Below are 20,658 nucleotides of genomic sequence, written 5' to 3'. Positions count from 1 at the left end.
CGGTAAATATAGGCACACTGCGGAATAGCTTCAGTGATGTGTATAACATACACGATTAAATTACGCGCAAGTTTTAAAAAAAAGAACATCTGTTTGGTTTTATCAATAGAAAAATGCCATAATCGAGGATTAATATCTTCCAGAAAGCAGTAGGTCCTCATTATACGAAGGAGATGCATTCCAATACCTTCTCCGCAAGTTGCAAGGAATTTGCCTCCAGATAATTGGCTAAAAATGGTGAGTTTTATGGCTTCCTGAGGGATATTTTTATTAATCCTTACACTTTTCTATAAATATATTAAGAACTTTGCAAGGAATCGAAACCTGCTGCCATCCTGGAGAATGCAACACAGCACCACCACACAGTTCGTTAACTCAAGATAGTGACGAGCTGATCTAGATGCTCTTGCGATGCAGCTGGGGCCAAAAAAAAATCGCTATCCGCGGGAAGGAAGAACGGGCTAAAACGCTGAACGGTCCCTGACTTCACAACTGCTCGAATAATACTTTGTTCGGATCATGCCCAGAGTAGGAGTTCCTTTGCACCATACCGCATCACATCGGCCAACTCGAAAGAAGCCACATTTGAAATAGGGTGGTTTCCTATTATTTTTTTATTCCCTAAATCGAAAGATTATTACTCCTGGAATACGTATTTCAAGCTTTTAGATTTTTCAAATGACGATATCTATTTTTTGCGATCATTAAATGAAAAGCGAAAAATTTCAAGCGCGTGTAAACACGACGGCTAAGTATGAATGCCAGGAAAAAGTCCGTATGACGTTGTTCTGGTTGCCACTGCCTCAAGTGAAGTGACCTTGGGGCGAGGCTTTGAACGCTGATACAACGCAGGAAGCTAGCAGGTAGCCGAGTACCATGCTAGCTGGTAGCACTTGGCTTAAATAAAGGTTATTAATACCTTATCAAATGAAGAAAACTTTCCGACCTTAGGCAGGTGTGATAGGTGATTATAAAGAGATGTTTCTCTGAGCTCTGTGCCTCATGCATGCATTAGTAATCTCAGACGATGCAAAACTCCTATCTACTCATATAGAAACTAGGTTCCTGTGACTTCATGCGGAGTGGCATCGCATGGGCGCCAATCTGGCCTTTTTCAATTGAGGATAAAATTGACCATTGCCATTCGTCTAAACTGGGATTTCTAAAACCAAATACTTTGTATGCTATGAATACCCTAATGGTAGGTAACAAATCGCAATCAATGCCTTTTATTTTTTTTGATGAAGGAAACTACCCTATTTTGGGCATGCTTGAATGTTTCGAATGTTCGCATCTCTGAAAGTTCGTAAATCGAATGTTGGTAAGAAGAGGACTTAATGTACGTCCAATTTACGAGGGTAATGAGAGGGTCACCATGATTCCACAGGAAAGAAGCTTATTACATGATGCTGCGTGCATACTGAAGTATCTCCTACTGAATAAAGAACCATAATTGACACTCAGAGTTCAGTGCATGAGAAGAACTTAACCTTCTTAACCTTAACTAAACACCTAAATATACGTGCGGACGTTTCTTGACACGGGAGACGGATGCTGTATATTTCCGTATGAGGTTTTCTTACGCAAGTGAACGAATGCCGAATGTATATGTTTCCTAGCTCTCCCCCGTTCATGGCCGTCGAGAGTGTACAGCATCTTTGCTTCGGGACCCAGCAGGGGGGTTTAGGATTTACCCTCGAAATCCCGGAGCAGGTACTGGGACCCCTCGTCAAATGTTACCCCTCTTAGCAGTAAAGGACGCGGTCATGCAATTGTTTATGCAGTCAGTTTTCGAAATAAATATTTGTTCTTTTCTCAATAAATATAAACTAAGAATTGAATTCTTTGTCTTTTGAGCTGCGTTTACAATTTTTAAACGAAATTCTACAATCAATATTAACTTATATCTCGAGTTCTATATAAACATCTATATATAAAGCAAGAACTTCGTAATAATAATCGTTGTCCTTATTAACGAGAGTCTACTGCACTGCGCTTACTCGCAAATGACAATTAGGCCTAAAATTTAGCATTACAATCTCCTGAAGGAAAGTAAACAAACCTCGGACAATCACACCGTGCAGGGAGAGAAAATATAAATATTTTGCACAGGTTGTCAACCTGATGATAGTAATAAGCCGCAAACAAATGAATATCCCATTTATAGACTATAATATAAATCCCGAAAATCCATACTAACAATTACGTGGACTTAAACCTGGAAACAAATAAGTTGCAGTAAGTACAGAGCTAAAAAAAAATTCCCTGAATGTTATACGAGCAGGTTTGAACTCAATATCGAAGGTGTTGGCAGCAAGACATCGAACGAGTATTTATACATTATATACAATATCGTCTCGCTTTGACTTATACGTCCATATGAGATCTAGATGTAACTAACTCAAGTCCTCGTGTCCTGTCGTGCTGTCCCTTCAAGTGGACTTATTTTCTGGTGCGTGCCATACCGAAAAGAGTCTTATAATCTGTAAAACGGCCTTAATAATTACTTTTATAAAAATGGAAAGGAGAGCTAGTAGAAAAAGAAATCCGAGACAGTCGATAAACAACACGCCTCAATTTCAACACAGTGTGGGCTGGAGTTCTCCAGACGAATGACATATGACTAGAGGTTCGTGAATTTCGTGAGATGCGATATCGCGAAATAACACAAAATGACGCAAAATCGGTAAATTAAAAAGAAATTTCTCATTCTTTGCAATGTTAAGTGGATTGGCAAAAAAAATCACATCTAATGAGTCAAAATCTATTTAAGCCTAAGCCTTAATTGTTTAACGCTGCCTACGTTCATTTGCTCTATTTCATAACGATTCCAAGGTCAATTGGCTTATTTAGTCTTGCGCATAACGCATCTGCGTAATATCGTGCACTGTAGTGATTTCTCTGCCAGAATTTGCTGTTAAATTTATCGCAGCCTCTCTCTTCGATTCCCATATATCAATCCTGAAATGTTTAGAAAGAGGCACTTTCTCACCTGAAGAATTAGATATTATGAATTAAAAATGTGTGGAAAGAAATTTAACCCGGCTGCGGAAGAGCGGAAATACAAGCTCACGTGCCCGGTACGCGTCAATGCCGAGCAGTAATTCCTGTGACTCACCGCGACATATTAGACAGCGTTATTGGATAACTTGTTGCAGGTAAACTTTGAGTGTGGATCTAATGTAACAATTTTGTTGACTTAAACATGGCCGCTGGTTAGAACCAGACCGCCGTTAACGGCACATCCCACAGCGTGGCAGAGAGTCGTCTCATCTGAAAGGGGCCTGAATTTCACGGTGTATTACGTGAACGGCGCCCAGCGAAAATTCGTTTCGTCAGAAAGCGGCCTCAATGTAGCACTGCCTGTACTTCACGCCATGGACGGCGCACCGCCGGGCCGGATTGAAATGGGTTTCGTGGTGACCATCAACGGTGCCATGCCATCAACTGCGCGATTCGATTAGTTTAAAGACATCCAAAGACACAAATGGTTATTTGAAAGCACAAAGTGCTAGTAGTGGAGGAAGGGAAGGAAGGAACAGAAAGGATAGAAAGAGAGAGGGTTCTCCTTACTAGCGGACGGATCGTCAAATACTCAGTTCTCCATTGAGCTACAATGCAAAAAAAAATCATTTCGGCATTGGCCAAATCTAATATGTAATTCTTCGGGTGAGATAGCGTCTCATTCTAGATGTTTCAGGATCGATAAATGGGAAGTAATTTTTCAAGTTTCATGGAATCCGATTATGTTTTGTTAAGTGTGCTTCTTTCACTGCCTTACCGGACTGATTGGCAACAGCTGCAATAAAAACTAAGCGATTTTGTAATTACATCGGAACAAAAGACTCACGGAAAAAATCATCATGGTATGGCAGTATTTTGACAATAAGATCATGCATTGTTAAATAGTATGTAGCGTTCTGCGCGTCCACCGTGAACCAATTCCTGTCCCTGAGCGTGTTGTTGAACTAAATTAAAATTCGGCTCCGAAGCGCGTATCACACATACAAAAGCAACACTCACGCAGCAAAAGCAATACCATGACATTCTACTCGTGGTATTAGCTCTTAGAATTTAAGAGCATTTAGAGTCAATCTCCCTAAACATTTGACTTTCTACAAATCACTGATTAGAACAAGTGACTTTGCGAGCAGTGGCGCGAAGAGGTGGAAAGTTATACATGACAAGAATATGATTCATGAAAAAGTCATTTGGCTTAGCCGGGATCCGAACCCGGATCTCCCGATTGCCGGTCAGTTACGCTACCAGTTACACCACCATCCCATTTAAGGTAAACCATCTCCATTCAAGGCGAATCACAGACTAGGCTAAGCGAACAAGGTGCTGACGTCTTAAGTCCACAGTGTGGTGCAGGAGACGGAGGTCGTGATTACTAAGCCACACTCGCAGAATTTATCCCTTTCAGTTGCTATTATTATTGTCATTTTAGGTGGTGTAGGTACTACTCCCTTCAAATTATAGCTGTCTAACTATGGCTAAAAATGATCAAGTCCGTCTCGGAGTAGCCCTCCGACCTTTTCTGGTCACTCTGCCAATTCTTACAATTTTAGTTTAACCTTATGACGCAACAAAGTATCCTCCGGTTATAACCATATGACGCCAAACCGTTACTCCCTCCTTTGTTCCCACAATAATTCACGAAATAGTGAAATTGCACGATTCGGCCAAAATAAAAATAGCTCCAGTCGGCTTGATAATTGGTTTCTCAACGCATTACGTGTCCTAGATTCGAAAAAATACTTTTAAAATAGATTTTTTGCACCCCCAATAAGTAAAGGCATAGAAACAGTTGGCAAAACTAAATAGATAAAAAATTTAGTGTTTCGACAGTATTTCCTAGAGTTTCAGACGATTTCAGAAGGGGTCGATTTTATGAATTTGTTTCGTACCTCGTCTCGTTCACCCCAGACGTTTTTTTATGAATCAGTCAGTCTGTGATCGGAAGTGGATTTTATAAAACAATTTTCATGGTTGACTTTTAGCTTGGTAATCTGTTTGATTTATAAAGACTTTAGTAAAGCTGTTTCGAACGCGTCGGGCAGTGCGGTTAGAACGCATACAGCGGCTTTTATCCGCTGGAAGCCACACCACATACTTACCGCACCCACTCCACGCCCTAAAAGAGACAGCCCTTTTCCCCCAACGGCCTTCGGGACACCAAAGCCACCAGCAGGGCGCGCAGTTGGAGAGGGGTGGTTCGCAGGGAAGGCACTGGCCGTAAAAAGGGGGAGACACTCGGATGCGGAGCGGTAAATGGGGACTCAGCGGCAATTAGGGAGGGGTCCACAGTCTGCCTCCCCCACCCACGCCCTCCCCTTGCGCCAACCCCCTGGGCGTTCTCTACCCTCTTGCTCGCCTGCCTGCCGCTGGGATGGGAGCTACAGAGAGAGCGGAAATCGCTAAGGCCACGGCGAGTTGACTGAGGGTGAGAGGTTGTTGACTGAGGCTGAGAGAAGATGTTGTCCTGGGGACGTCGTTGGATGATGTTAGAGGTATTTTTTGCTGAATCGGAATCTGGGCTTAAATTATTTCCATCACGTCTAGTTTCATTGGGACAACTGAATGTATGTTTTTTCTTTTGCAAAAGTAGGTATTAATCTATTTCATTTATATATAATAGAGCATGAATAGGTAAAAATAATAATTTCCTCTCATAACATGTTGTCCTACGATGGCATGCCTTCCCATCCCAACAAAATATGTAATTAAACTTGCTGTAACCTATCTTTTTTTTCGATGCAATGCATAATCAGGTTCCACTCCAAATAAGTATGTGACTGTAAGCGCGTAAAGACGTGTGTTTTTCATCTGCTGGTGGTTTGAGAATTTTGTTGCTCGCAGGAAATGTCAGCTCATTACATTGTAATCGTTGTGAAGTGTCTTAGCTTCCATCATGGGGGTAAATCCATTTCAAATCACCGAGGTAATGTTGCTCAGTATTTTTAATTATCCAGAATTTTTTATCATTGGTTCCCTACAAGTAGACAATCAGAAAACACCATTTGAAAAAATTTACAAGACATCCTTTTTTTGGCAGACGTTTTTAAAAGGGCGAATGGGCCTAAACAGAGCGTGAACTACCACGATGACTTCTGTCACGTGTGCGATGAAATTACTTTCAAGGCTAAGAGGAGGAATATTACCTTTTTGAGACAGTGTTTTAGACTTTATTTTGACTGTCCGTTGGGTGACCTGGATATAGGATCGAAGTCTTCTGTGAAAGGCTTCTCACTGGTTGGACTGATGGAAAACGTCTTATCAATTTTTCCGTCCTCATGATTTGGCGGGAAGCTAAGGATCATATTTCTGACTACTATTTTTGTAAAACAGGAATTAAAGAAATAACACCGAAGTCAAAACACACAGTAAAAGATCCAAACAGCCTAGAATCAGCCCCACACGTGAAAAATTTACCATTAGTGGAACCACACAAAATGTTAATCTTAGCGAATATTCAGAACGTATCTGGGAATGATGGATTCAAAAACTCGAAAGACCCAATTTTCGGACCAAAAATATCTGATAGACCTCATTTTAGGAGATTTAAGAGGATTTAAGTGATATATTGCGCAATTTAAATTTGTCTAAAAAGCAGAGTGAAGTCTTAGAATCACAGTTGAAGGGTTGGATTTTGCTAAATCGAAATACAAAAAATCACAACTGTACATTTTCATGAAAACATTCTTAATTTTTGCAATGATGTTCTCTCTGTTATGGATACTCTTAGTTTTCAATACATCACAAATGACTAGGTTCATTGATTCCTTTTACGTCAGTTTAAAGGCTGTTTTCTAACATAATGGAATTGAACTCCCCTCGAAAGCATTAACCCATGGAACTGACATGAAAGAATCTTACCAGAATATGCAGTAAATTTTTCTCTACGCAAAATTTGTGGAAAATTAAAAGTAGCTGCATTTATACTAGGCATACAGTTGGTCAACACGAAATATTACTGCTTCTTCTGCGATTGGGATAGGATAGACAGAAAAAATCATTACTTGAAAAAAGATTGGCTATAACGTAAGCACTCGTTCCTGGATACCAAAATGTCCCTTTCAACTTTATTACGATCCGAACTTAAAATACGATACGATCTAAAAATATTATTTTGCCACCTCTAAGTATTAAATTAGGGGTTTTTAAAATTGTGTAAAATATATGTGCAAAAATGGTGCAGATTTTACTTATTTGAAACAAATGTCCTAAAAATCAGTGAAAACAGATAATAGAAGCATTTTTTATTGGATCACAGATTTTTTTAGGAAGCGCTTAAGAATTCGGAATTCTGAGAGCAAGATTTCAACAAAAAAAGCGCAAGGAAGGCATTAAAAAATGCATTTGAATGTTTTCTAGGAAAGAGAATGGATCATCACGATCTGGTGGTTAGTGTAATTAAATTGCACAAAAAATTGGCTGCTCTACGTATTCAAAACAAATAACTTCATCGGCTCACACCTGGACTTTATTCCTACAAACCTTGGCGACGTTAGTGATCAACACGATAGGTGTTTCCACCAGAATATTTTACTAATGCACGAACGGCAGCAAGAAAAGTTCAGCAACATGTTATCAGATTAGTGGTGGTCACAGAAAAGGGATTCGTCAGAAGCTAAATATACGAGGAAATTCCGAGTGAGTACCATTTTTTCCCATTACTTTAACTAACAATTTATTTAGTTGAACTCCCTTGAATCCGATTGTACTAAAAAAACATTAACGTGATAGAAAACATCTGGGCCCAGATTCGGAATCAGCCCGAAAAATACCAGAGGATCACTCAAAAACATGGCTAGAACAGAAATAATTATTTTTTGGTTGATCAGTGTTATCGATTGAGTTGCAAACATTATGATCTACGGCTAACATTTTGATTTCAACAACGAGTGTATCTGGCTATTTATTGAGTATTGTCCATAATATGAGTAGAGATTTTTATCAACGGAAATTTGAAAGCAGCAAGGATAATATACAACCTCTGCCACTTTCCCTGCTTATATCCACTCTTTGAATAAACTTGCTTTGAAATAAATGTGTTAAGGCAGATTGAGTCATTTATGTTAAAAAATTAGTCGCTGAAAAAATTCGGTGTTAACTTTTTTATCAAGTTAACTGTATCTATTATGTTGATGTTATCAATTGACCTTTAAAAAAAATTCAATTGGACCAGTTTCGAATCCCCCCCATAACTTCAGTGCATCAAATGCGCGTGAATTATACCTACTCAGCTACGGGACCACATACACATTCCGTATTCACGGTGAGTCCAAATATGAATCTGAAGAGAGGAAATCCTCGCCACGGAGCTCGCAAGAAAACACACCGAAAGCCCAACACGAGCGTGGACGTGAGTTTCCTATCTACTAGGGCATTTGAGCCTATATTTTGACTCCTGTCTCGCTAGCCCGGTCGCCCCCGCGTTCGTCCTCGTCGGCTCTGGCGGCGTACTGGTGAGGGATGCAGGCTACCTCATGTGCCAACCTCCCAAGTTTTTACCGACCCTACCACATCAGTTAAGTGGGGCTCGTGGGTGTCTACATACTTTTGAAAACGATAGTTCATCAAATAACGTGATTGCGTTGCCTCAATAACTAAGGAGTTGCGACCACATATTTTTGGACCAAAAAATTCTTAAAATTGTCTCCCCACCACCTCTTGAAGTGTTGTCGATTCCTCCTAAAGCAATCTAAATGGTAAGTAAAACACCTCGGAACTTTCCGAAGAAAGAAATAGCTAGCATGACATTACCTCCGTGCCGATTCGCCTTATTTTTTCATGCTATTGCGCATTAATAGGCGAATAAAAGTGGTGATGAATTAATGGGTTCATAAAAATCGGATCTAAAATTTTCAGTAAAGCCACAAATTGTCAGCACTCTTCACTGAAACCTAAAATGTGACCACGACATTACCTTCATGATGCATGGCGCGTATATTAACATGGCTATTAATTCACAGCTTTGCCGGTTCCTTTCACGAGAGACAAGGAAGTAACAGAAAAAGGCAAGAGATCTAGCCACTACCAAGAGTTTTTGCGGCTGAGGGCGTCGAGCTTGGAGGGGAGAGTATGAGAACCTTGTCCCGAGGGGTGAATTCATTTGTTTTCGCTCGAGAGCGAAGGTGTAATGGGAGGATATTGTCGTTACCCAAGTAACTTCCCTCCCACCAACCCTCCACCCCTTCCCTTTCCACTTTTTGTTTACCGTACACAGGAGCGTGTTCTCCCCCTGCGACCCCCTATTTTCCCCGAGCAGCACCACTGTCCTCGTGTTTTTCTCAATCGCCGAGCTAATTGCTTCGGACGCTCAAACAAAGACACCGCGGACGTCCCTCACGCTGAAAAATCCTCGCCTTTTCTTCAGGTATTATTTTCTCCGCGTCCATTCTTGCCGCCATTTCCGCTTTTTGTTGACACTTGGGCGTGTTTTTATTTCCAGCCCGCGTCGAAAGCCTCGCGGCCCTCTTGTTTATGAATCGAACACATATCAAATTGATTCGGATTCTCAAAACAACCTCCCGACACTCCCCTCCGCCCCCAAACTCCAAGGCTCATGTCTTAATTAAGAGTCACCATACAGTTTAATTTTCCCTTTTCGTGATTTTTGGGAACCAACCCTAGCTTCCCCACCAATTACACTCGGAGCTGTTTTGTTTCTTCTCGAGTTTCATTTTTTTTTGTCACATCGCTCCTTGAATTCCGGCCGATACGTCCGATTGCGAAACTTGGCAGGCAAAACTAAAAAAAAAAGCACCGGACTATTAGACTAGATAGAATGGTCTCTTTTGTAATCATGAGGGACGTTAGGACAAGCAAACACTTGGACAGTGAAAAGGTCTTTTTGGAACTGAATGCTCCCCTTCCGAGTTACCTGTTCTAAATAATTACCATTATTTAAAGCATTAAACGGTTAATTTATTATCGAAGTACTCACAACTAGTCAATCAGCCTATCTCTAAATCCCAACGCTGCCATCATAGTCTGCAATCGATTGCGCAAAAAATGACATTCTAAATCTATCTGTTCTACAGTCTATAACTATTTTATTTTTATGATCTGATCTTCCATAGCATACTTCGTATTGTATTTATTCTAATATCTAAGGTGGATTTAAGGAGCGTTTGGATGGTCACCTCAGCCAGCCCCCTCCCACGTTGAAGTTCCGCCTATAATTGATAGTAAGGCCTATTCCCATTCTTTCTATTTATAAAAAAAACTTTTCTCCTCCGCTCACCCAGCATCTCTCAGTCGTGGTACCCTTCCCACCCCGTATTGGACCCAACCAAACCCTGTATCCTCATCTCCAAGGTAGGTTTACAGACAAACGCACCATTCCCACAATTCCTGATACTCCTCACAGAATTTGAACTATAGCTTTTCACGCGATCACATCCTTCCACTCTGCGAATTCCAAGCCTCCTTCCATCCCATCCAAATATTTCATTCTCTTTGTCTCCTATATGGCCAGAGTCCTTCCTTCTGAAGTTAGAACTAATGCTTTCCCGGCGAATATGGTCAAAAAAGGCTATACGGGCTTCCATTCGGGTTATCTCTTTCACCATGCCGCCACGACGCGACGTTTCGGAACCCGAGTCGCGTTCCATCAGACGAGGTAAGCCCTGATGATGGAACGCGACTCGGGTTCCGAAACGTCGCCGACGAAACCGACGCGTTGGTCGAATGGAGACTGATAACCCGGCTAGAGGCCCGAATAGGCTTTTTTTACCTCCTACTGTTAGTTATTCCCGCATACCCTCCATCCAACCTCCACGCCCTCGACAGTTTGGTATTGTATTTGGAGGAGACGACCGACAGCTTAGGTCATTTGGGCCATGAGGGAAGGGTAGGTAAGGAAGGGTGGAGAGAAACCCGGCGTCGGCATCAGCCTACTCTTAAAGAAAGGCACCAAGGGGACCACGGCTTTACGACCCATCCGACGGACGGAGTGTTGTGCTTTACCCTCTTCATCTTTTTTCCAAATGTTTCCTTTCATTTCCTATCACTTCCGATACCTTTGTAATTGCCTCCTTCCCACTCACGTTTTGTCTCCAAAACTCAACCTATCACCTCCATCTTCCCCAATCGAAAGCGAAACATTTCCAATTAAACGGTAGGACTCGTAAAAATGTTTATTTCGCGTAAATAAAAGTACATACATGTAAACGTAGCAGGAGTGATTCTCCGGAAATCCTTTACCGTGGGAGCGTTTGGAATAATTTCAAAATAGCTTTTTCACAACGATCTGCATTCAGATATTGCAATTTTTATATTCATCAGCCCGCGAACAGCACTATTTGGCCTTCATGTCGGAGAGCTAGAATGAATAACGGCGGACGGCCGAAAATTTCCACGTCCTGGTAAGAGGGAACCTACCAAGGTGGGACACGAGCCAGAACTTATCGTTATTTTGACAGACGAGGACAGTACCCCGCCGCCTATGTAGAAAAAACAACGTTTAAATTATTTTAAAGGCTCCAGCGTCAGAATTTTCACGCTAGTGGTTGGTTTTATACTGCAACTTTTCGTTTATTTTTTAAAATCTCTTATTCGGTAATCTTGTCATTTATGTTTTGTAGCTATACTTTAAACTTCCCTTTTATACCCTTTGTTATCATGAAACAGTTTCACTATAAATTGACATAAATGCTGTGTGTGATCAACTTAGATAAATAAATACCTTTCTAAAGGACAAATGAAAATAATATTGACATAAAATGGCGGAGAAGAGTCTCTTCACGCTTGAATAATTTCTTCATAGAATGAACAACGCAAAAAACATCCAGATGGAGAGGACGCCGCTGTCATATCAATAAAATATAATTCTCCCACATCAAGCTTAAATCCATTAGCGCTTATCGATCGAATGGCAGAGCGCTTGCTCGGTTTAACTCGCCCAACTAAGGCTTCCTTTTTCATTCCGTAAATGGCCGCAAGGTGAAAAGGTAGCACTTTATTAAATTTACATAGAGGCTTATGGCCAGATAGAATTCATAGTTTATAGGTATTGTTGGAATGTTTCCATTTTTATTCCAGTTGGCCTGGAATCGCAAAATCTCTATCCTACTGGTAATGAACATTAAGAGACTAAATTAAATGAAACCTCGGGAGTTGTAAAGTAGGGTATCGACAGGGATAGAGAAGAAAATGTCGTTAGTACGTACAGACATGTAAAGCTCTGGCGAACGTTACATATGGTTGATATCCAGTGTGTTCAAGGCAAGTTCCATACAGCATAAATATAATCAATACTTACTAATCGTATAAGGCCAGAAAAACTATATCCTTTACCGAAATGCCAACACTGGAGCTCGACTATTGAAACGCCAGCGATGAAAACTGCACCAATACAAATGTTATAGCCAAAAGGCCCTCAGTACATTCCCAGATAAACTATTTCATATATACGCAGTTATTTCCATATTAACCGAGGGAACAGATTTGTTATCGAGTTGCAATAAACAAAGCTGTTATCTCACCACAACAGTACCTATCGACTCCCTTGAAATGAGGAGGGGCAAATAATTCATGCATCATTCTAGCCTGAGTAGACTCGTAACGAATAAAATGTAAGTCGTGCGTCACAAGTAATGTTTTGACAACTTACTACAAATAAATCACATACATATTTAAAAACAAGATGGGAAACAAATATCTTATTGAATTCAAGGAATTAAAACGATTCAAACGCAAAAATTACACCTTAAACACGAATTAATCTTTTCTCATCGCCATTCCGCGAATAATACATTCAGATACAAGAAGCAGGATGCGGTAAGCAACGCCAGCGGCGAGGGCGAAAGGATATCCCCGCGGACCCGCCCCGGTGACGTCCGTTGGGATAACAAACGGATGCTTAAAATATACATAGTTCTTTCTAAAGCTTCCACATTCTTCTATCGACAGCCTACTTGGAAACCGCACTTACCGATTAAATAAAAGCAAAGTCTACATTGACATGCTACTAAATAACTCTATACTCACCTGCCACACTCTCCTTCATACACATACTACTTAACTTCCGTATCCAACAATCAAATAAATGAGTAATCTATAACGAGAGGAATTGTCCCTGGATCAAGGGATAGGTGTGGGCTCCCTTAATATAAGGAGCTAAGCTCCATACCAACTCAGAAATTAGGAGTGCTTATGTTGCAGTGCGGGAAAAGCGGATTTTTGCACACTGTACCATTCATGTTAATAAGTTTAACTCACTAATTTTCAAACGTACCATCAAACTCCATAACATTAATTATTGCCGGTCATATTAACCACACTAAACATTAAGAGACGTTATCAAAATAAAATGCAAGTACAATGATTCCTGCGGCTAAAATGTACTTCAGTGAGGGTCATTTCTACATCTACCGCCTCAAACATGAGTCCTTATGACTTGTATCGCCATACATCTTCAAATCTTACCTGGTCAAATGCCGCCAAAGAATATATCTCGGGCGCCAAGTTCCTCCCTTCACATTAGGATTGACCATCTAAAATCCCAGTTGACCTCGTATCGACACACTATATAAGACCACCTCAAAACTTAGGTGTAAATCCTGAAAATAAAAAGTAGGTACTTTAGAGTTATTTTATGAGGGAAAAACAATCGCGCAAGATAAAATTCACAGAAATACGCGGCGCACATTCAACTGGAGCCAACAGTGAGCAAACTTAATGCTCCAAAGCACATCTTATACATATCGAAATGGCTTGAGTACCTACTATCTAAACGAGCCAAATAAAAAAATTAAAAATGTACAGCATCAAAACAAAGCAATTCAACATTTACATTAAATTGCTATGAAGAAAGGGCACTCAAATAATTTGACCTATGGCCAGGCATTAAATTGGCGCGGTCTAGAAAAAATAGGGCTGAGTCATCCTGTTTTCATACTAAAAGTTATTGAAATTTACAGTAAAAAATACATCACGTCAGAATTATTATGAAAAGCTCGCATAAATGTGCAAATTATTAAAAACTATGCTCAGCAGGATATACATCATGCATGGCTAGGGGCCGGTTAAAAAAATTGCTCTTCACACAAGGCCAAAGAGTTATTTGAAAAAAATGTATTCCCTACAGCAAACTGGAACTTACGGTCCCTACCATTACGCATGTTTTCTTTCGATATCATGAACTATAAGCAACATCGGCATAAATTCTGTAGTCCAGTAAGATTATCTAATGTGATCTTTTGATAACTAAAACGAGTCTCGAGACAGTTGATAGTGCTCCAAATGAGACAGCAACGTAATAATTACCCAGATGGCACAGAATCCTCCGTATCTAATTCGTATGCAGATAGTATCCATTGACCAAAAGCGACGAAGCGGTAGTCAATGGATAGTATCTGCATACGAATTAGATACGGAGGATTCTGTGTCATCTGGGTATCTGCAATAGTTAACAAGACAACATTAAACAAGAAAATAGAATAATGAGTCGAATTTATTTGATTATGAAGGAGAATTTTAAAAATTAGGCTCCCAAAGAAAACCTCATAAAACCTTCGTATAAATATTTGGTGAAGGGAAAAGATAACTGGAACAGATAAGGAGAGGAAAGTGTATGAAGTTTTGAGCGAGCAATTTGGAGGCTGAGATCTGTGACCTCGAGAAAGACACCGGGTAGGCAGCGAGTGTACGGGAGAATGCGCTTTAAAAGTAGAATGAAAATCTTGAAACTAAGAGTGGTATTTTAACTATTTTAAAATGTCGGCGCACAAAAAAACTCCGGTCGACGGTAGTGTGTTAGCGCTCGTGAACGGGAATCCTTAAGCGTCTCTCAAGAGGTGTTTCTAATTCTTGGCCTTCCCGGCTTACTAGCGGAGGTGAAGCAGGATTTCTAAACGGGAAAATATTGGCACCCTCGGGAAACTCGAGGAGTTTAGAGGCGGAAACGCTTCTAATAGGTCTTCTCTCGTTAAGGTCTTTATCTTTGTGATGCAGAGTGGATTCTCCTTCAACAAAACTTTTTCGTCCGAGAGAAAATTTCAACGCAGGTGCACTCAAGGAGAGTCCTTCACCATTCGCCCTCCTCTTTCACTGACAAAACAAGAACACACGACTTACGACGGAAATCTGATGAATATTCTGTTTCGAGGTGCATACACCACACTTAACTCAGCAACGATTTTCGTCTTTGCGTTGCGTCTCTATAGTTTTTTCCTGACTATATTATCTAGTTTCTCGGACAATCCCATGACTTCTATTCCAAACTATTAATTCCCTGACGAATATTTCTCGTGTTTGCAGCCAGGTTAATGCTTTTATACAAGCCGACGCATGAAAAACATAAGGGTTGAACGTGAAGAATTTCAAAAGACTTACAGCCAATTGGACGACACCTCGGTAAACGGTCGATCCAGTTCAGGGTAAAATTTGACTTCCATAAAGTAACACAGCCTTGAGGTAGGGAGACAAGTCGTCTCCCGAAACGTCAGCTTGTATAAAAGCATTAATCTGGCTGCAGACCCGAGAAATATTCGTCAGAAGTATTCACCGCGAAAAATTAAAATCGTTTATTATTTCCCTGACTCCGCTGACTGGAATGAACCCTGGTATTGCAAATAAAACCTGTATTAATTTCCCCAAGGTTAATATCTTAAAAAAAATAAATCAAACGTTAATATATTGGCACCTTCTCCCTAATTCTCTTCATGAACGAAACAGTTTTAAATTAATAAATATCATTATAATATTAATAAATATGAAAACTAAACCGAAATAGAAATTTAAGCCCCGGGAATTATGAAATAAAGGAGCGAAACGTTGGCGAAAAAATTGACGAGCGATTTTTGAAATTGACCAAACTTCCTTAACCCCACCCCTTTGTTGAAAACAGAGGCTAAGAAAAAGTGCACAGATATAAAAGCGAAGTAGATATAAGCCATTCGCTTTGCTTCTTTCCAACTGAGTACAACGACAGAAATCGGAGAAAGCATGCCACGAGATGAAGTAAATTTCTGATGCCCTGTAAGAGCGTTCCGTAAATAAATAATATGATTTTCAATATATTGGATCGCCGTGGGATAGAATCCACTTCTATCGCTTAAACGCGGTGGCTATTTTTAGGCACGTGGAACTTTTCATCGGATTATTATTACGGATATTTTAATAAAAGTGGGGAGAGTTATATTTTTGCACGAAATGTGTCTTCATTTAATAAGCGACCGATGCTAATGACGAATTCACAAGGGATGAAGGTTTAAAACATTTTCATCAATTTCTTGTTTAGAAGTAGATGACGGCAACAGTTTAAAACAAATAATTAATTTAACTGGCGTGATTGAATTTTCGTGACATCTCATAATTAAATACAAGGGGGGATCATGGAGGAAGTAGAAAATCTCCTAATAAATTTTTCATCCGCATACGAAAGGCCTCTTTTTACGAATATTAATCTCGAAATACAGCGCAATTAGTCACTATAACATTCCATAGGAAGGGCATTAACTTCCAAGTATCGAAGACTCTTGAGGATAAATATAAATATGACTACTAATATTAAGAACCTAACATCCTCAAATAATGTTATTTTTAGTTCACTACACTTTGGTTAAAACTTAATACCAGAAATTCACTGCCCTATCCTTCATCTATGGACACAATTACTCTACCCAAGGCTAGTAAATGCTTACTAATGCGTAGGAGATTCTATTATTCAACAACGCTGGAATTAGTAAATAAGTCTAAGACATTACTCGTCAAAAAGGTCTGGTTATTCAATGAAGGCAAATCTACTATATAATGCATCAAAACTCAAACATACGGTAAGTGAGGTCGTGTATGGCACTAATGACGCAGGTATCTAATGATACTTAAGTATTTATGACTCCATTCTTAACCAAGTAAGTCCCACACAAATCGTCAAGGCAGCTACCAATTTGTCCATTTTTATGTCACATTTCAAGCTACCTCATATTTTAACTAACGGCCCAAAGTAACAGTTTTCTTCACGGTCCCTCATCATCAGATAACAAAGGGCCAATTATATTATGCCTTGTTAGCGTTACCCGGAACATGATTAAGGCTTAATCTTAATTCGAGAATATTTTAAAACTACAATAAAGTAAAGTAGTTTAGAATAACGTTTAGTAAATATGCAATGACATAAGATGGAAGAAATCACTTAAAATCATTTAAAACACAATGCAAAATTTTAAATAGACATTATAAAAAGGACCGTACAGATTCCTAAAGCACACCCAACTACGGAGATACGCTTTTCGTCACATTCGACGCAATTTCCCGAAATTCCTGCGTATTTAGCAAATCACGTTCAGCAGCTTGTAAATTTGGGGCGAAAGCCAATGGTATTCTCGACGAATAAGAGGGGGTCAAATCCTTAATTTCCTCTGGGATGGTGCGAAAGGCCCCTCGAATTTGGCGCATTCCCGAAGAAGCAATCAACAGGCAATTCTAACAAAAACGTAACGATACTGCGCGTGTTCGCAATGCAGAGATATCCATGTAATCATCTTCCAATTGGTAATTACCGAGCACACGTACACTTTCAATCTCGCCCTCATCCTCTTAACTTAGGACTCTCCAATCAACCTCTTTCTACTTTCAGTGTTTCCAATCAAATGTTCCCGCTCATTTCCATATGACGGTAACGGGCGAACGCAGCATTTGCGATTTCCATTCGTAATCACCACGCAACTAACCTCAAGTATGCGTCTTGATTGAATCCCTTCAAGTAAAATGGCACATCGTCAACGGACCACATGGAACTGAAAATTAACATGCTCCGTAGACACCTCAATATGCGCTGGAAAACAGTTACATTTTCAATTAACTACAAAAGCTACTGAAATAAGTAAGTTGATTTTAGTAAAGAAAACTGCCTATTGTAGCCAAAAAAAATATTAGAAATGTTTTTAACAAATCGATAAGTTTAATAAGTTTATGCCGCTGAAATAATGAGGAGTATTGATGTTGAAACCCACAGCGACACCGATAACATAAGTAAGTTGATTTTAGTAAAGAAAACTGCCTATTGTAGCCAAAAAAAATATTAGAAATGTTTTTAACAAATCGATAAGTTTAATAAGTTTATGCCGCTGAAATAATGAGGAGTATTGATGTTGAAACCCACAGCGACACCGATAACCTCCAGGCAACTTTCAATTTGAAAACATGCAAAAATGTACTCAGAAACATGCGACCTTGCTCCCTGGATGGCTGTAAATAAAATGTATAAAAATACAAATCTTGTATATATCACTGTTCGATTATTAGATAAACAATCGAGGAAATAGTGTTGCATAACTGAATCTCAAAGCAATCAAATCCTGAATTTCAGCAACGTCTAGAAATAAAAAAATGTCACCACCTGGGATTCAGATTTATTCCTGAACACTTTTCCTCTCACAGTCAGAAATTTTGATGAAATACCCTCTCGAAGGAGTCACGGCGAATCTCACTTTAGTTTCATATTAGAGAATTTTTTTAACATTCTTTATGTCTATTGTTTTGAGCAAAATTACAAATTTCATTGAAATATTTTTGTAATATTTTATAAGTTCGGATCATTGCACACCTTGCACGCTATCGCATAGATTCAATAGTAGCTTTTAAAAGTTTTCTTACCTGAGAAAAGCATATGGCATGCAAATTTTTAAAACTACTTCCAATATACTCTAGTTTATTGAGGACTCTTAAGTCTTCACTACTTCTTACTTGGTCTGCAAGTAATACCTATTTCAGAACTATTCACGTTGTCTCTTTACCTATAAAGACTTCGTCATAAATTCAATAGCCCAAACGTGGAAACCCTATTTTTAGCAAATATGTAGGAGTGATGTAAAACTAATCAAATGAAAATATCAATTTAGGTAAATATAATTTAGCCAGTGCCAAGAAGGATGCTGAGACCATTGTAGACCTGACTCGACCAGCATCTCAATATTGGAAGTTACTGATGCAATGGCGCACCTAGTTTCGTAGGACCCCTTAGACATAAAGTTACTCTCTTCCCTCTTATGTAATTTACCACGTAAGAGTTGTAGAACTCCGCAAGATTGTTAGTTACATTATATATAATAAAAAAAGGGGACTGACTAGATAAGGGACTGTTAGCATAAACGATATCCTCTCATAAGCCGCAATTGATGAAATGAGGCATCAAGTTTTCCTCTCCTTCTTTGGGCCCTTTGCAATTATATGTATCACATTTACTATGGTTCTCGAGGGTTATATTTTCTTTTCTTTAGCCGGTTACAGAAAGGCAAAAGTAATCGGCGCTGAAAATTGTAAGTACGTATTAATAATAATTAATAATATCAAGTTCAAACAATGTTTAAGAGATTATAATTTTTTGAATTTTTTTCGGTGATGCAATACGACTATGTCTACATTCCATTTTTAGACACTTTTCGTTTTATATTACTATTTTATTCATTGATTATCAATAAAATCAATGATTTTAGCATCAGTTTGATGCAATTGGGGTCCAGATAAATAGATGCTAGCAATCTTTATTAATTACTCTCCTATTTTCTAGACTATCGATTCAGCGATTGAGCACGCAATGGAAATAACGCTTAATTTATCATGGGGGAAACGAGAAGAGACAAGAGTCTCGTCCGAGACTCGAGACCGAGACGAGACTGGGGTTCATGAGACGAGACTCGAGACGATAGAAGAGGTCAGGGAACGAGACTGAGACGAGACTGGCGTAAGTCTCGTCTCGTCTCGCGGCAACACTAAGACCATTAGCCCCAAAAACGAGCACCTGACGAGCTGGAAATTACGCCGTAGAGTAATCTGAGATTGATCATGAGCTCCCCATGCATCTACTAGTTTTTCTCCATATATTTCCTTAGCTTTTTACAACCATTCGATAGGAACGCAATCGATCGAAAATTTTATGGGACTGAATGCATGTTGATAGGTGACAAATCCAACATTGAGGCACGAATAAAAGTTCACTGAATAGCTAGATAAAAAGGCACGCTACGCTACGCTATTCAGGGTAACTTTTCAGTTATTTATGCGATGTTCAGCGTATGCTGGTAATCGATGTTGTGGTGTGTTTTATGTAATTGGCGTTATTGTGTTACTTGGCTATTATTGTATCTATGGTTTCGAGCGTGTAATTGCAGATCTAGATCGTGGGTATTTGAAGTGTGGATTGTCTGTGTAGTTCCATAAAGGAGTGATTAGATTGTTTTGTGTTTTGTTGAGTGACTGTTGGAATGATGTCGCCATATCATTAAGGCATTGTGTCATTGTTTTGATGTTTAGGTTGTCGTGTATGTAAGTGTTTCGGACGAACCAGGGAGCTCCCGTGATTGTCCTTAGTGTTTTGTTCTGAATGACTGTGAGTTTGTGTAGGTGTGATTTGGCTATGGATCCCCACGCTGGATAGCCATATGTTAGGATTGGCCTGATCATGGCCGTGTATAAGATTTTTTTGGTATGTAGTCCCAGGTGGGAACTTTTTAGGAGTGGGTAGATGGCTGCAGTCGCACTTTTTGCCTTCCGCACCGCTGCTGTTGTATTGGCGCTCCAGGTCAGCTTCTCATCCAGAAGGACGCCCAGGAATTTTGATGTTGTGCTTCGTGAGATGCGGCTGTTGCCGTAGTATATTGGAGTTGAGATTGATTTTTTTCGCTTTCTGGCAAACTGCATGATTTG

The sequence above is a fragment of the Ischnura elegans genome, chromosome X, assembly GCF_921293095.1.
Source record: "Ischnura elegans chromosome X, ioIscEleg1.1, whole genome shotgun sequence".
Taxonomy (NCBI): Eukaryota; Metazoa; Arthropoda; class Insecta; order Odonata; family Coenagrionidae; genus Ischnura; species Ischnura elegans.
The sequence above is the reverse complement of the archived record's forward strand: the minus strand, read 5'-3'. Positions refer to the sequence as shown.